The sequence below is a fragment of the Vitis riparia genome, chromosome 17 (assembly GCF_004353265.1).
Source record: "Vitis riparia cultivar Riparia Gloire de Montpellier isolate 1030 chromosome 17, EGFV_Vit.rip_1.0, whole genome shotgun sequence".
NCBI lineage: Eukaryota > Viridiplantae > Streptophyta > Magnoliopsida > Vitales > Vitaceae > Vitis > Vitis riparia.
In genome coordinates this window covers 9,291,257-9,309,246 of record NC_048447.1, presented here as the reverse complement: position 1 = coordinate 9,309,246, position 17,990 = coordinate 9,291,257, and positions in this window count along the sequence as shown.

Sequence of the window (17,990 nt, the reverse complement as noted above, 5' to 3'; positions counted from 1 at the left end):
TTTATGTTATTTAAAATTATTTTTAAAATATTTAAAATTTGAGATATTAAAAATTATTTAATGCTTGAATTTTTAATCAATTTTAAACAAGTATAACATTTTTAATATAAGTCTCCAAAAAGTTCTAATATTTTATGCACAAATTATTATTATTTTTTGTTTTTAAAAATAAAAAGTGTATCGAGAATTAGATAAACACTAAGTTGGTTCAAAAATTAGTTCAATAGCAAATAATTTTAATCCCATCATTTTAAGTAAACTTTAAGTCTTTAACCATCTTTATGCTTTTGTTGGCACACATAAAATAAGACTAAAAAGAAAAAAAATATTCATTTTTCCCATATGCCCTCTCTTATCCTTTTCCTCGGCAAGGGAAATAGTTTACTTTACATGAGCCATACATTCAAGAGACATTGAAAAGTATTTGCATTGAGAAAATGGAGTTGTGTCCATTTTCCTATCCTTTAATCATCTTTTGTTAATTGCCAACAACTCCACTAAGTCAAATTATAAGAGCCAACCGCCTAATCTTGACCATTAGCCTTCCTAATCAATGAAGATGGGATTTCTCCACCAAAATCCCAACAACCCAATTTCATTAAAAAGTGAATAGACACACAAATCTTAAGAGGGAAAAACAACTAGCAAGAACCCTAAAAGAATGGTCCCCAAGTGACCCCAGTGTGAATTTTTCCTACCTGAATTGATGCATTCAACAAAGTGAAAAATTCCTTCACCGACCAAAAATGTGCCCATATCACTATCATATCAACCTACCTTTCCCCATTCATGAAAATTAAGAAAAGAGGTTGCTTAAAAAATAACCCATTATTGATCATGTACCCTTACCCCTAATCCTAACCCTAAGCTCACGTGCCATTCGTGTGGACCACAAAGATAGGCGACCCCACACTACGAGCCATTCACGGATGAGATTTGGGCACAACCCATCACCTCCAACATGGATTGTTATAGCTTTAAATAATTATTAGTCTAAAAAGTCTTTCTCTTAGGAGCCAAAATACAATCCATTGCATTGTTTTTCCTTGGTTGGGGCCTTTGAATAGTATGATTTGGAGAAAAGTAGGCTTGTCTTTACCTCACATTGCACCATATCTAACCAAAAAGTAGGTGGGTTTTAACAATTAAGAATCAAAGTCCAAGGAAAATGCTAGTTGGATTCCCATTGTAGATCAAGGCTAATATATCAATATATATATACATATATATATAAGTATGATCAATGTGAAGCATGGAGATGTGGCTGTGTGTATATAAATATATATATATACCTCCCCATGACCGACATTGGATTGAATACACGAGAGATTTCAAAACTTGTGGTTAAGAAAATAAATTATTTTATTCAAGTTTGGATGCCGGAGAGGAGACATTGGAATTCATAGTGAAAACTAATTCAAAGACAGTATAATGTGGATGTTTGCCATTCTTAGTCAATGGATGCACTGTTGAAATGGACGTGGCCATGGTTAATTAGAACTTCAAATCATTTTTTTCAAAAGCAAAATGATGGATGATTTGGCTTCAAGTCTTTTGGATTAGCCCTAAGTCATGATTTTCAGGTTTGAACTTTCCTCCCAATCTGCCTTTTTCCCCCTAATGGACGCTCAGTTTTCCTCCCCATCATTTACCTCACTTTCTCATACCAAAAATTCACCAACTTTTACAGTGTTTTCCCATCACAACTGCAATTTACCTTCATCATTTGGACACCTACCAAGGTCCACTAGTGTTGTAGTTGGGTTTCAACAGTTGGGTTCAAAGCCATGGCCTCTTCTTTGAATCTTTCTGGTATGGAACCATCAAAGAACTGATGAGAATTCATTGGAAATTTGGCTGAAAAAAATAGGAATGGCCAGCTGTGTGTTCTTTCACCATGTAGCTACATCTTTAAAAGGATAAAATTTTATTACCTGTGAAATAATTTTTGAAATGGTCCCAGGCCTAAACCAATATGCCCACAGCCTTCTCTATTATTGTTGAGATATTCAATGAACACAATGAATTCTTGCTACAAAAAAGTATGAATACTGAGCTCTGGATGGTTGTCTTCATATGCCCCCATCTCTTTCCTATGGTGCTGACTAGCATGTCCAGACTCCGGAACCTACTCTATTATTATTAGTAATAAATTCAGCTGCAGTATTCATATGGGTTAGGCTGGCTGGCATTGAAGAATCTCTTGCAGGACCATGGCTGACCTTGAGGGGTTGGGACCTTGCATGCCAAGGTAAAATGGAATTCCACTAGAGAAAATGCTTTATAGCTTTCCCTTATCTTTAACTTCAGATTCGCCATTGAAAGACATTTTGAATTCTATATGGCTCTTTTTTCCAAAAGATACTAAAAATAGGAAAAATATTCCCTTCCTAACTTTCCCCACCCAACAATTTCCAACAACCCCATTGATGGCTACCCAAGAATAAATAAATAAATAAATATTAAAATAAAATAATCAAAGAGTAATACTATTTTTCTCATCTAATTATCATCTTATCATGATAAAAATGATTATTATACATTAACTATATATATATATTTGCATTAAATTATTATTTTATTATATAAGTAATTATACAAAAAAAATATATGATAAAAATGATGAAAATAATAGGCATCACTCAAATAAACAAATTTGACATCTCCATGGCCATTATACCTTCCCACTATTACAAGAACAAATTATGATGTCATTATCAACCTAACAACATCTTAAGGCCTGAAATTAATAAGGGTGAAGCATTGCAAAAAATATTTTCACTTGGAGAATCAAGGTGATGTTATATTTGGGTTTATGATGTCGTCATTAAGAAGACAACACCATATGAAATTAAAAATTTATTCATTTCTGATTCAAATTAAGTCTAGAAGTTGCTGGAAATAAAGGTACCATTTCTGTAAAATAATATAGTGCAAAATGGTGACCATAAAATTGAAAAAAAATTAGTAGTTGATTATCATGTCTGATAATAGGAATTATTTGTACGTTTGATTCCATGAAAAAAAACATAGACATATTATGTAGGTTTATTATCCTATTTTTAATTTTTTTTTTATAAAATCATCATTATTATTATCATTTTTTTTGCTTGAGAAACCATTTAGAAAAAATATTTGGAAAACCTACGGTCAATAGCAAGTATGTGACAAAAATGTGAATAAATTTTTGTAAAAATAAAAAATCACAAAAAATTTAGATGAAATTTTGATAGATGGTAAAACGATTAATATTATACATATTAAGCTAATTTTCTTGACAATAATATATGTATGATTTTAATAATATTAGATGGTAAAAGCAATTTTATGTTCCCAAGTCTTATGTATATTAACTATTGTTTGCTAGCTCAATTTCATTTTAATGATAAAAAAATATATTCTCAAGTGGAGTTTGATGAAATTAAATAAAAATAGGTCATTTGATGAAATTAGATGACCTTGTGTGGTTAATTAATCAATTAGGACTCTTTTGAGCTACATTAAGTGACTTAAGCTTTAGTAGGCTTAAGTTACTTAAGCCCAATAGAGGAATCTTATAAATACTTTGTTAGAGGTTAGGGTTTCCAACACTCTAGTGAGAGAATCGCCTTCCACATCCAGAAAGAGAGAGAAAGAGCTAAGGCATCCTCCCTTCCAAAGTCCACTATTTGTAGTGTTGAGGTTATGGTTGGAGTCATTGGGTGGAAAGATTTGGGTGTTTGTGACTTCCAAAGTATTCAAACATCTTTTTCACTTCAAGGAATTGATTTGGGAACATCTTGATCCATGTATGAATGTTACTTCTCTTGTTCTATTAATCTAAATGGCTTTAAAAGCCATGTTTCCACTTAGATTAGTTTCTATAAAACCCTAAGGTAGATTTGCATGTACCTACATAATCCGAGGTTTGTGAACAAAAAAATCCAAGGTCCCCATCAATGATCATGTTCAATTAGCCTTCCGACTATTGTATGAACTATTTGTAGTAAAAATACAACCTCAAAGATTGGTTAAGTTATTGTAAAATAAAAGAATTAAAAGAAAAAACAAGAAAAGAACACATTGGAATGCTCAAAGAAAATAGAATATCTTTTTAGTAGCAAGTTTCCATTTTTTATAGAAAGTTAAGAAAAGATTTACATCAATATGAATGATCATCTACAAGTTCTCACAATATGACAAATTCCATATTCAAGAACACTTTTCTTGGGTGATCATAAGAATATGCTTTGTTAAAATCTTACTAGGAAAAATCTAATAGGAAAAGCCCTAGTGAAAGAAAAACAATATAATATTCTTTAAGTGGTTTGATTGTTAGAACTATCTCATTAAAAACCTTGCTAGTAAAATTCAACGAGACAAAACTTAGACAAAGGAAAAAAAAAAAAAGTATAGTTTATACATATTAGTATTTTTCTTCTCATGTAAATATAATTATGTTTTTTTTAACACTTCAACTAGTAAAGCCTTAATTTTTGCATTCCAATGTTGTATCTTAATATTTCAATATAGTCAATAGTTACACTTCTGTGAATAAATGTACTAGATTATCATATGACCGGATTTGATCATGAACACATGATCATGAACACAGATTTCATGATTGCATGTCTTTAGGATGACCCAAGGCTATACACTATCTCAGACCTATGAGAAATTATAGTGCCTATTTTGAGAATACTTATTTCTACCTACCTCAATCAACAGTAGCATAGGGAATATATGACCATCTTAAAGTCTCACCCATAAGTTAAAGCACTAAAAACCTTAGCACTAACTCAATATTCTCGTAAAGTTGAGAGCACATACAACATAGTAGTTTAGTGAATCATGACTACTTGATACCAAATGTTATAATTCATTGTAAGTCATGTCTAATGTGTAACTATACACACTAATGCACTCACCATGGAAAACTCATCTTGATAACTAAGATAATTCATTACTCTAATTAAAAGGTAATGCATTAATTTCAAACTCAGCCACTGATGATCAAGTTTGAGCCCTAAGACATGTTGAAATGAGTTCCAAAGGCCTCCATCCAATTCAAAATACATTGTAATCATTTGGAACTCATAATTTTTGAAGTTTTTTAGGTTGTTTATGACTTTACTTGTAATAGGTGACCAATGAGAGTGTACATGGTTAGGTCATTAATGATACTATATAAACTCTCTTAGTTCTAGGGTTTAGGCATCTTGGATCTCTTTTGGGAGTTTAACATTTTTGTGGGGAAAAAGACGAGAACTTTGGTTTATTTCTTTTCTTCTTTATTGAATAATTTTTTTTTAATTTCTTTTGATTTAAATTCTGGATTTTTGCCCTAATATGGATTGTGAATGTAACATCACTCCCATGAAAGGCTAAAAAGCTAACTTGGGGCTTGAATTATGAAAACCTAAGGGTTAGAAACTCATAGAAACAATAGGTAAATTGTTATAATAATGGGATTAATTATTGGTTGGGTTACAATTTATCAATTTTTTATCCTATCATTGTGAGTTAGTTTAGGGAATGATACAGTAGGTTATTATCGATACTAGTGATTCTTGGTAACTCTTGATCATTAGTTATCTTAGTCTTCGTTATTGTTATTTGTCCCAAAACAAAATTATAAGGAGTAGGAAGGGTTAAAAAGTCAAACCTTAAACCAGTAATTAATCTCATTCATTTGATAGTTTTAGGAATCTGTATTAAAAATGAAAAATTAGGTTTCAAATTCAATTTTGAGTTATAGAGCTCAAGTTGATTGCGAGCCGCCAAAGATCCCAAAACCCTAAGATCATTCTACTTAAGAAACCTTTGTTTTCTCTATGTCTATACCTTAAGTTAGATTGTGGAAAGCCCTAGACTTGAATCAATTGAATTGAAAATCAAAATTTGTTTTGTTATTAATTTAGTTCTTTTGCTTAGTTTCACTTCATTCACATATTATTTTTCACTTTAGGATTCAAATAAAAGTTATTCATTTATCCTAGTATTGACAATTTCCATAAGTTAGTCCTTGAGGATGATACTTGGAGTAATACAAAAGTCATAATGACTCTTTCTCTGGTTTTTCTTGACCAAAGTTACTATGTAAAATGGCTTAATATTTTGGACAACAAAGAAGATCGGTCAAAAAATTGGCACCATTACTAGGGGATTGGAAACTATCATCACCAGGATAAAGTGCATTGTTTTGTTTTAGTTCTTTGGTTTTTTTTTTAGATTTTATTTTCTTTCTTTCTTTATTTTTAAGATTTTCTTTAATTTTTGTTGTTTTATTTCCATAAATTTTTCCTTTTTTATGCTTGGTTGGGAAAGAGATCTTTTAGGTAGACTTTAGATAACAAATTAGGAATCTCAGCCAAATATGGAGGACACTGAAGAATTTAACAGCAACATCAATAGACCAGATATGTTTATACAAAAGTACATAACTATGAGAAAGTATCTAAATCCTCCAAAGCTAAGTACACCCTCATGTTTTGCGATGCCACAAAATTAAAATCATGTTATTATCTAGCCACAACTGGTTTCTCTACTACCAAACTAGTGCATTGAAGAAAGCAATCTTGAACTTTAAAGCTTTGGAAAATGAGAATTTTTTTGCATGTTGGGAAAGATACATGGAGATAGTTGGAGTTTGCCCTCATCATGGCTTCGAAAAATGGATGTTAGTGCCATATTTCTATGAGGGCATGTCTTCGCAAATAAAGCAACTCCTTGAGACAATGTGTGGTAGAGATTTCATGAACAAGAGCCTAAATGATGCATTTCGGTTTCTTGATTACGTGGTTGATGTTTCTAAAAGTTGGGAAGATCATGTAATCAAAGAGCAATAAAGATTCAAGGGTGTAAATGAGGTAACTGCTAGTGGAGTGTATGCATTACCAAAGGGTTTAGATGTCCACACAAAGATTGTCACTATTACAAGGAAGTTAGATGATTTGGAAGCTAAGACGTTCAAGAGGTTTAGATAGTCAACGAGGGAATAATGCAATCGTGTTTGATATGTAAGTCCATGGGACATGATGTGCATTCCTGTCTTACACTACTTACAGTACAAGTTATAGTACAAGACATGTTCTCTAAGCAGGCTAATGCTATTGGAACCCATAAACAACCAATGAACAACTCTCCATACTCAACACTTACAATTCAGGTTGGAAAAATCATTCAAATATGTCATGAGGAGGTAACAATAATGATCAGTTCCATCATGAAGGCAAAAAGTATCAAGATTACCAAGGTAATGGACAAGAAGGACTTACACCTTAGGGAATACCATCTCAAGGTTTTCAATACCAAAGGCAGATTTTATCATCCATATCAAGCTTAGAAAATATGATGAAGTAGTTCATCCAACACCAAGGTAAGATCAATGAGGATCAAGAGAGGTTCCTACTCAACCACAACAAAATCTAAGGTGTGTTATGTGAAATTTCAAAAGTAAGGAATGAAGAATGCAAGGGATTGATCACACTTAGAAATGGAAAAAGGATATGAAATGTTTAAGAATCCAATTATAGAAGATAATGGCACAAAAAAGAATTGTCCAAATTTAGGAAGAAATATGGAACTTGAAAAAAAATCAGAGAAGTTTAAAGAAATCATTGCGAGCAAGAAGAAAGAAAAATCTATCATTTTCCATTTCCAATAGTACTTCAAAAATATAAAGTATGAAACAAAACCTCAAAAATATTAGAAGTGTTGAAGCAGGTTAAGATAAATATCTCTTTCATAGATATGATCAAGCAAGTTCCTATATATGCCAAGTTTCTAAAAAATTTGTGTACTATGAAAAGAATGATCAAATTCAGTAAAAAAACATTTCTCACCAAACAAATAAGTGTGATCATTAAGAATAAAGCTCCAGTGAAATACAAAGATTCAAGATGCCCCATTGTTTCAGTGCAAATAGGATACATATGTGGAGAAGGCTTTACTTGATTTGGGAGCTAGTGTGAATATCCTATCATACTCCATCTACAAGCAACTGTTAGGAAAGCTCAAGACCACTACTATGACTTTGTCTTTGGCTAATCGATTTATCAAAGTACCTAGAGGAATAGTAGAGGATATGTTAGTACGAGTTGACAAGTTCTATTATCTTGTCGATTTCGTGGTACTAGACACTGAGCCATTATGTAAGGGAGTAATTTTTGTGCATATCATTCTTAGAAGACCCTTTCTAGTAACAAAAAATGCCCTTATCAATTGTTGAAACGAGGTAATGCAACTTTCTTTTGGCAATATGACATTGGAAGTTGAATGTATTCAACTTGAGTCATCAACATATTGATCATGAGAAAGAAAAAAATGAAGAAGTATGCCAAATAGAAAGTTTCATCCAAAGGCCTATTAGCTAGATCTTGCAAAATATGGAACTAATGGTTGATTCAACTTCATCAATTAAAGAAGTGCAAGGTAGAAAGTTGCTGAAAATTCCCAAGGAATGTAAAAAACATGGAATGAATGGAAAGATTGACTTAAGTATTTTGGAGAAAGAACTATATGACAGGTGGAGGAAAACAAGAGATAAGTTAAAATTCCATCATAGTAAATAGAACAAAAGGATAAAGTTCAAGCTAAGCAAAAGGCAAGTTCCCATTTTTGGCCTCATCAGCTTGCTCAATCCTAAAATTGGCCATAAGTTTAAGGTGAAAGATCATTACCTTAAGTCCCTTAGACAATGAGTGTGGCCATAGGGGGAAACTTTTCATATTGTTGATGAAGAGATTCCAAATGGATGATGCATTTTCCTTTATCTAGTAGGTAAAGTTAGGTTTAGGTTGTTTTTAGTTATTGTTTTTGTTTACATTTATTTTTCCTTTATTCATGCTTAGGAATTCTAGTTTATTTCTCTATTGAGACTTTTAGGATTTGAATTGTTATACTTTGTTTTCTTGTCTTTTCTTTTCTTATTTAGGATATTTTATTAATTTTTATTGCTTAGTAGCTTTCTAATATTGGTTCCCAGATGATTGGTTGATACAAGATTTGGTTTTTTGACTTGTCATTCTGATTCTATGATCATGAGATAACACTTCCACCCTATTCTTTTCACTCATTCTACACACTACGGACATTGTATAATTTAGGTTGAAGGAAGGAAGGTATATTAACCCTATTTTTTTTTCAAAAGTTTGCATACTATCTTTGTTTAGTTAATGAGATTCTTGATTTACATAAATGACTCATGGTTTATTTTGCATGAGAATGCTTTTAAGTAGCATTATTTCTTTAGAATTTGAGAAGAGATACAGTTAGAGTAAGAGTATTAGTTCGCTTATTTTATCTTTTTATGCCTTTAAGTGCAAAAATAGTTAGGTTGAATCCTTGTGATACCTCTAATTTTTCTTTGATGGTTATTTTCTATTTAAGACTCAAAGCACATGTACTCTTATGGTATCTTGATTAAGATAATTTCTTTAGCTTAAAATGAATTGTTCTTAAGCAACAAAATGAGGAAATAATATATATGGATATATATAAAAAATGAAAATGACTTATTTAAGCTTAAACAATTATCTAAAGGGGGTAATGGCCTTGTATTTAAGCCTTGGTCCCCGAAACCAACTAGTTAGGAGTCATCGATATTTTGCTTACTACACAAGCTAAACTCAATTTTGGAAAAGAAAAAAAAAACGAAGTTTGAGAAATTCAACCTTGTTCTACCTTGAGCTAGGGTGATACTTGAGGGGTAAGTGGCCTATAAAGGTCTTCAATACCTTGTACCTTGGGTGAAAACTCAGGAGTTGTCGGTGGGTACCTATTGAGTCATATAAAAGGAGATTTCCTAAACTAAGAAAGAAAAATCAAAATAAAATGTCTTCCTTTTTTAACTTAAAGAATGATGAAATATGAATTTAAGAAAAATTCTTAACAAGAATAATATAAAGGGACATCAAAATTAAGCACATAAGATTTAGGTGGAAAGAACCAATCAAAGGAAAATCTAGAAACACTAAGGAGAATGATAAAACATGGATGCACGTTTATGTATACAAAGATAAGGTGAGAAAACTAAGAGATTGCATATCTTGTGTCATCTTGCTCAATTCTAAGAAATTTGACTACTTGGGTATCTTATGTGTAAAACATGTTATGTTGAGTCACTATAGTTTCATGAATCTCATTACATATTTTTCATTCTTTTTTATTCTTTTTATTTGCTAAGGACTAGCAAAACTTGGTTAAAGGGGATGATTGGAGCCAAAATATGTGTTTTAATGGCACATATTAGATATGATTTGTGCACTAAAGGACACTCAAATCACCTAACTTGACCTAAATCAATGCTAAGACTCTAGCTATGAGTTTAACTTTTATTTTAGAGATTCATCTCAAGTTTAAGGGAAGAAAATGGCGCAAGTTGAACCACTTTAGATTTTTAAAGATCAATAAATAGTTAAACGAGGAAATGAGCAAGTCAAGACTCATGGAAAATGGGGAAAGACAAAATGAAGATATCATGAGTTTGAGAGATGAGCAATGACCATTATAAAGTAATAAAGAAAAACACGAACATGGGAAATGAGACATGAAGCAAGATTCATCAAGTTTGCATGGACATTTGGAACTCAAAATTTGGTGGCAACATGCACTCTAAAATTGAGGTGACATTGGGAGCACTTTCCAAATTCCATTTTTGACAAGCTATATATCATTTTAAAGCTTTGGAAGTTAGGATCCAATGCTTCAAACTATGTGCAAATTGGAGCTAAAACGAGAAAGTTATGCACACTTGAAGCAAACTGGTCATAGATGAAAGTTGAGTTTGAAATTGGCAAGTTGAATTTGAAATGGTTTTTGACCATTTAAAACTCATAGAAATGCAAGGAAGCTTTTGGAAGAGGCTAAGTTCGAATCTCCCTACCTATTTCAAGCAAAAGGCACGTATTCGAACCTGAAAAACATAGAGTTTTTGCATGAGCAATGGGTAAGTTCGAAATTCATTGTGAATTTTGAACTCGCCTTGTTGATTTTGAATTGGTCCAATTTTCTCCCTCTTATGAGTGAATTTTGAACTCTCCCAAATTTCGAACTCAGCCATTGGTGATCAAGTTTAAGCCTGGAGACATGTTGAAACAAGTTCCAAATGTCTCCATTCAATTCAAAATACATTGTACTTATTTAGAACTCGTAATTTTTGAAGTTTTTTTAGGTTGTTTATGACTTTTCCTTGTAATAAGTGGCTAATGATAGTGTGCCACATGTTAGGTCAGTGATGATACTCTATAAAATCTCTTAGTTATAGGGTTTAGGCATTTGGAATCTCTTTCAGGAGTTTAACATTTTTCTGGGAAATAAGACGAGAACTTTGGTTTGTTTCTTTATTTTTATTATTGAATATATTGTTTTTAGTTTTTTTATTCAAATTATATATTTTTACCTTATTATGGATTGTGAATATGACATCACCCCCATGAAAGGCTAAAAATCCAACTTGGGGCTTGAAGCATGAAAACCTAAGGATTAGAAACTCATAGAAACAATGGGTAAATTATTATAACAATGAAATTAATTATTGGTTGGATTACAATTTATCACTTTTTTATCCTATCCTTGTGAGTTAGTTTAGGAAATGATATGGTAGGGTATTACCCGATACTAATGATTCTTGTTAACTCTTAATCATTAGTTATCATGGTCTTCCATATTGTTATTTGTTCCAAAACAAAGTTATAAAGAGTAGGAAAGGTTGAAAAGCCTTCATTCATTTGATGGCTTTAGGAATTTGTTTTAAAAATGAAAAATTAGGTTTCAGATACAATTTTGAGTTATAGAGCTTAAGTTGATCGCGAGCAGCCAAGGATCCCAAGACCCTAAGATCACTTTACTTAAGAAACCCTTGTTCTCTTTATTTCTATGCCTTAAGTTAGATTGTGGAAAGCCCCTAGATTTGAATCAATTGAATTAAAAATCAATATCCGTTTTGTTATTAATTTAGTTCTTTTACTTAGTTTCACTTCATTCACATATTATTTTTCACTTTAGGATTCAAATAAAAGTGATTCATTTATCCTAGTATTGACAAATTCCATGAGTCAATCCTTAGGAATGATACCCAAAGTAGTACAAAAGTCGTAACGACTTTTTCTCTAGTTTTTCTTGAACAAAGTTGTTACGTAAAAAGGCTTGGTATTTTGGACAACAAAGAAGATCGGTTTTATCCTATAACCTTAGATTGATTGTCTAATTTCATGAACTAGTTGTGAACAACTCATTAATCTTCCAAGAAACCCATGACTTGAATCTTTAGCGCGACTCTTAATGCACCTAATTCATGTATAATGCAAGTGAAATAGACTTGAATGCTCAAAACATTTAATAAATAGATATAGAAAAGTGAAAAGAGAACCAAAATCATAATATAAATATTAATGAATTTCATTTATTGTTTCATCCTGACATGTTTTTAAGGGTTTTATCCCAAAAATCTCTTACTAACCTTAAAAACACACTGGGCACCATAATAGGCCTGTCCTACAGTCATATCATCTCTTTAAACTATCTCAAAGATTAATTAGTACTTCATCTTTATATGTTTTCTCTTCCAATGGTTTCTTAGTTCTTTAGATTGTGTCACCATCCCATCGTTATCACAAAATAGAATGATAGGCAATACAACCAAGGTAACTACCCTAAGTCCCATAAGGAACTTCCTAAGCCAAATCATTTCCTTTGTTGCTTCAGAAATAGTAACAAATATCACTTAGAATGTACACATATCCAAAGGTACCTACGAGAGTCCTTTTTAGACATAAGTTTGAATTTGTTTACTGAATGCGTACCAACTCATTGCTATAGAACATAAGCATATAATCTCTTGTTCTTTTAAGATACTTGAGTATATGTTTGATAATAAACATACATTATTCCTAACGAGTAAATTGCCATCTTCATTCAAGATCTAAAATCACCACCATGTTTCCCTACCTATTCTTATACAATTATTTTTATCCTTGTTTTGACATCCATTTATTATATCTCATAATTGAGATACACCAAAATGGATATGAGTACTTTGATAGATTTGAGCATGGCTACTAGCAAAAAGGTTTTCCATAGTCGAAACCATGTCTCAAACTATAACTTAGCCACAACTTTAGCCATATAAGTCTCAACCTTTCCATATACTTTTTTCTTCCCCTTGTAAACCAACTTACTCTTATGGGTTTTATCATTTCGAATACTTCTACAACACCCTTGACTATGTTAAAATACTAGAATTCTAACTTTCCCTTCATAACACCTTACTATAAATGAGCATCAACGTCACTTATTATTTCATCATAATTTGTAGGATACAACCCTCCCACTATGATGAGACATTCATGTATTAGAATTATTAGGAATGATATGTGTTTATACCCCTAGATTCATATCTTATGCAAATGTGGGTTTATCTTTTAGCATTTTCTAGTTTATATCACTCTTTGCCTTATTACTTATCATATAGTTTTCATCAAAAGTCTAGCATTTATATTAATAAATAACTCATGATGATCCTTACTATAAAGGTCTTCATCCAGATCAACCAAAAGGTATTTGTTAGCACAAATGTCAAATTTTCTAAAGAAGACTATATGATGAGTAATAGGGTAAAATATGTTATAGATTGGAAAGCACTTGAACACATTCCCACATTAGAACAAAGAACTATGGGTTTAAAGATTTTTACGCCTACCATTCATATTACTTCTAAGACACGATAGCCTTGTCATAGTAAAAGGGGTTGTTATACAACATGATAGGTTCATGTATTTGAAAGATTTTTTTTGAGGTAATTTCAAAGGAACATAAGATCGATCCCACAAATTTTGATGAAGCAATGAGTAGTGATGATGTTATTCTATGGCAATGAGCTATTAAGACAAAATTATAATCTATGTATTCTAATGAAGTTTGGGGTCTTATAGAAGCAATTGAAAAGATAAAACCCATAGGGTGCAAGTGGGTCTACAAAAGGAATAGATGGGTAGGTGGAAAGGTTGAGACACATAAGGCTAGGCTTGTAGCGAAGAGTTTTAGTTAAAAACTTAGTTTCAACCATGAGAAGACCTTTTCGCTGGACTATGCTCAAATCCATCAAAATACACCAATCCATTGCAATGCCTCTTGATCATGAGTTATAGAAAATGGATGTCAAGACAATATTCTTGAATGATTATCTTGAAGAAAACATCTATATAATATAACTTGACAGTTTCATAGCAAAGAGTCAAAAGCAACTTGTGTACAAGTTGCATAAATCCATTTATGGATTAAAGCAAACAGCTTACTCATAGAATATCTATTTTGATTAAGCTATCAAGATTCTTGATTTTGATCAAAACGAAAATAAGTTTTATGTATATAAGAAGACATAAGGAAGCATGGTTGTTTTTTTTTTATCTTGTACATTGATGGCATTCTACTTATTGGAAATTATGTAAGGTTATTGTTATCAGTCAAGATGAAAGATTTAGGGGAGACACAAAATATTCATGGGATTAAGGTTCTTCGGGACCACAAGAATAAGAAGATTACGATATCTTAAGTCACCTACATTGATAAGCTTTTGGTTAAATATGTGATGTAGGACTCCAAGAAGAGTGTCACCCTTCAAGCATGGAGTACCCCTTATTAGGATAGAGCTCTTAAAAGCATGACACGATGTAATAAATTTGGAATTCATTATTCATTAAATATTATTTCAGTTTCACTTTTATCTATTCTTATTCCATGCATTGTATTCTATGAGCATTCTCGTCTATCACTTTTTGCACTATACATGATTTGGGTGCATTAGAAGTTGTACATAATATCCAAGTTATGGGTTCCTTATAAGCAGATGACTTGTTCACAACCGGTTCACTACCTCCTAATTGGAGGGATAACCGATCTTGGCCATTAGGATTGTTTTTTCATGGTGAGTGCATTAATGTGTATGGTTACACATGGATAGGACCTACGGTGATTTATGATATAAGGCTATCAAGTAGCCATGACTTCACTAAGTTGTTTCATTGTGTTGTCTCTCAACCTTGAGAGAATATTAAGTTTGTCTTAAAGTTAACAATGACTTAGACCTACAAATAAAATCGTAAGATGATCATATATTCCCTATGGATTGGGTCACTATTGATGAAAACCGATAGCAATAATTATTCTTAATAGAGGCACCATGATATTTCATAGGATTGAGACAGAATGTCTCATTGGGTGATCCTAAAAAGGTGTGTTCAAGAAAATTATGGTCATAGTAGTTCCTTAAATGGAACTTGATATAAGTTCCTTGTGAGTTAAGGCATGTCAGTTAAACACACAATAGGAGGAGGATCTATAACTCAAGGATAATAGAGGTAGTCTTGAAAGGTTAAAGTTTCACCTTATTAGAATACGGACACTAATTCATAAGGAGACTAAATGCAAAGGGTAGAAGGTTATGGAATTGAGCACATGGTGTCTTGTTGTTATTTACATAGGATACTAAAGTTCAATTAATTCTCTATGGTGAAGTGTTGAATCAATTTTAGAATTGAACTATGAGGAAGCCAATACTCCTTGGGTCCTAGTGGTCCCCGTTCGAGCTCATGTATCTTGTTGGCACAGTTTATAGGGTCGAATTAGTTCTAAGTTCACTTTTATGCATAAAAGTGTTTTGGTAATTATGCAAGGTTGTATAATGGTAAGTGAACAAGGTCTTTAGATTGAACTAATTGATTAATTAGTAGGTCATGTTGGGTTAATTAATCAATTAGAACCTGTTTGAGCTAAATTAAGTGATTCAAGCTCTTAAGCCCATGAGGGAACCCTATAAATACCCCTAAGGGTTTCCATAACTTTTTCATAGAATTGTCTTCCACCTCTAGAGAGAAAAATAGTCATAGCCTTTACTCTTTTTTCCCCTACTGGAAGTGTGCCAAGATCAAGGAAGAGTCATTGGGCGGAAAATCTTGAATCTACAAGACTTTCGACGATATTGATTTGATTTTTAAACACTTGGAATTTTAGGTATGGGAACATCTAAATCTAAAGGTTAATACTTTTACCCTAAATATATATATATATATACATATATTTTGAAAAATTAGTATTGCTTCCATTACTTAGATTTAAGATGTCAACACCTATTTCCTATAATCAATATCCTGAGACATCTAAGGAGAAAGATTGCATGAAAACAATACTCTACACCTCAATAATGGGTAGCCTTATGTATGCAACGCTATGTACCAAATTGCATATTTGTTTTGTTGTAAGGATGGCAAGTAGATAATAGTCCAATCTAAGCATAGAGCATTGGACAATATTCAAGTATATACTAAAGTATTTTCAATGAATAAGGGATTATATGCTAGTGTATCATTATGATGAGTTACTATGCTTTAGGTACACAAATTCAAACTTTTAGTTCGATAGAAACTCTCACAAGTCTACCTCTGGGTTTTTGTTCACTTTAGGTGGTGGGATTGTTAGTTGGAGAAGTGTAAAGCAATCATGTATTACTAACTCCAGTATGGAAGCCAAGTATGTTGTTACTTCTGAAGCAACAAAGGAGACCATTTGGCTTTGAAAGTTCCTAATGGGACTTGGGATAGTACCTCTAGCCGCATCACCTCTGATATTGTTTTGTGATAACAGTGGAGTAGTGATATAGTCTAAAAAACCAAAAAACTACCAAAAGGGTAAACAAATAAAGAGAAAGTATCATTGATACGTGGGATAGTAATTAGAGGAGATATAGTTGTGGAGAAGATAGCTTCACGAAGAACCTGACAAATCCCTTCATGATACTTTTGTCTACTGGTGTCTTTGATAACCATAGAGATAGTTTAGGCTGAAAATAACCATAGTAAAAAACTTAGGAAAAAACACAAGGTAATTGGATACCGCATAGCAGTTGAGTCAGACATGGGTGGATGGGAAAAGGAGCTATTTTTGCCAAGGGTAGGTAGGAAATGGAGCTGGTTTTTCATTTTCTTTTTTTCTTGTTACTCCAAATGAAGCTTAAAAGGAAAAATGAAAATTCCAAAGTTCTTCTGGACATTCTGTGTATCTAGAGTTATTCCAGTACCTTTGAATTTTGGTAGCATCGGCAAAGGCAATAAGAATCCACAAACTTACAAAAATAGAACAGTCTATTTGGTTGTACAGAAAACCGACAGATCATTTGTTAAATTTTTTCACGAAGATCTTTGGGATATGGAACTAGTGAATCTGCGGGCAAGATGCTGCCACTTTGACTGCTGCCTCTCTAGCTGCTGTTGGTAGCCATCCATTTGGCATAAGAAAATGATGTCAAATTGGGACAGGCATAGGCTCTTAGGAGGGGATGCCACGAGCCCTGGATCTATTATAGGCTCCAGAGCAGATGCAGCCTCGATAGCTACTAGCTCATATCCTGGTGGAACTGCATACCTGGATAAGTATCATATAACACTAGGAGAAGATAAGATTTGTAAACAAAGTCAAATTTTATATTTTAGAACGAGGTCTAAATGCTTTGCAAGAACCATAATTTCTTCCGTCACTTCAGTGCATAAAAAGACGAAAGAACCACAAGGAGATTTCCCTTCTCTTCCCTTGCTTCTCCTTTTTACTTTATGTTTCACTCCTCTTCTGGGTACTTGGCCAAATAGGGTGTAAACAAAAAGAAAAGAAATACAATTCTAAATATTATATTCGATACTGTTGTGTCCTAAAATATACTAACAAAAGTAACACAACATAGAGGGGGAGGAGGGGGATTGAAGCTCTTGAAACAAAGAAAGTAAAGGAATCATAGCAGCAATTTACATAGTAAAGGAAATTGGGGACTCAACCATAAAAAGTTGATCATATCCCAAATTGAAATTCAAAATCAACAAAGCATTTCATCTCAATTTAGAATTCATCATAAGAGAAAAAGTAAAGGGCTACTTCCAACATAATCTAGTGTTCAATGCTGTTGTGGAGTCTTGGATTGAGAATGGAGGGAGACATACGAGTAAAAGAAAAATGGAGGGTATTAAGAA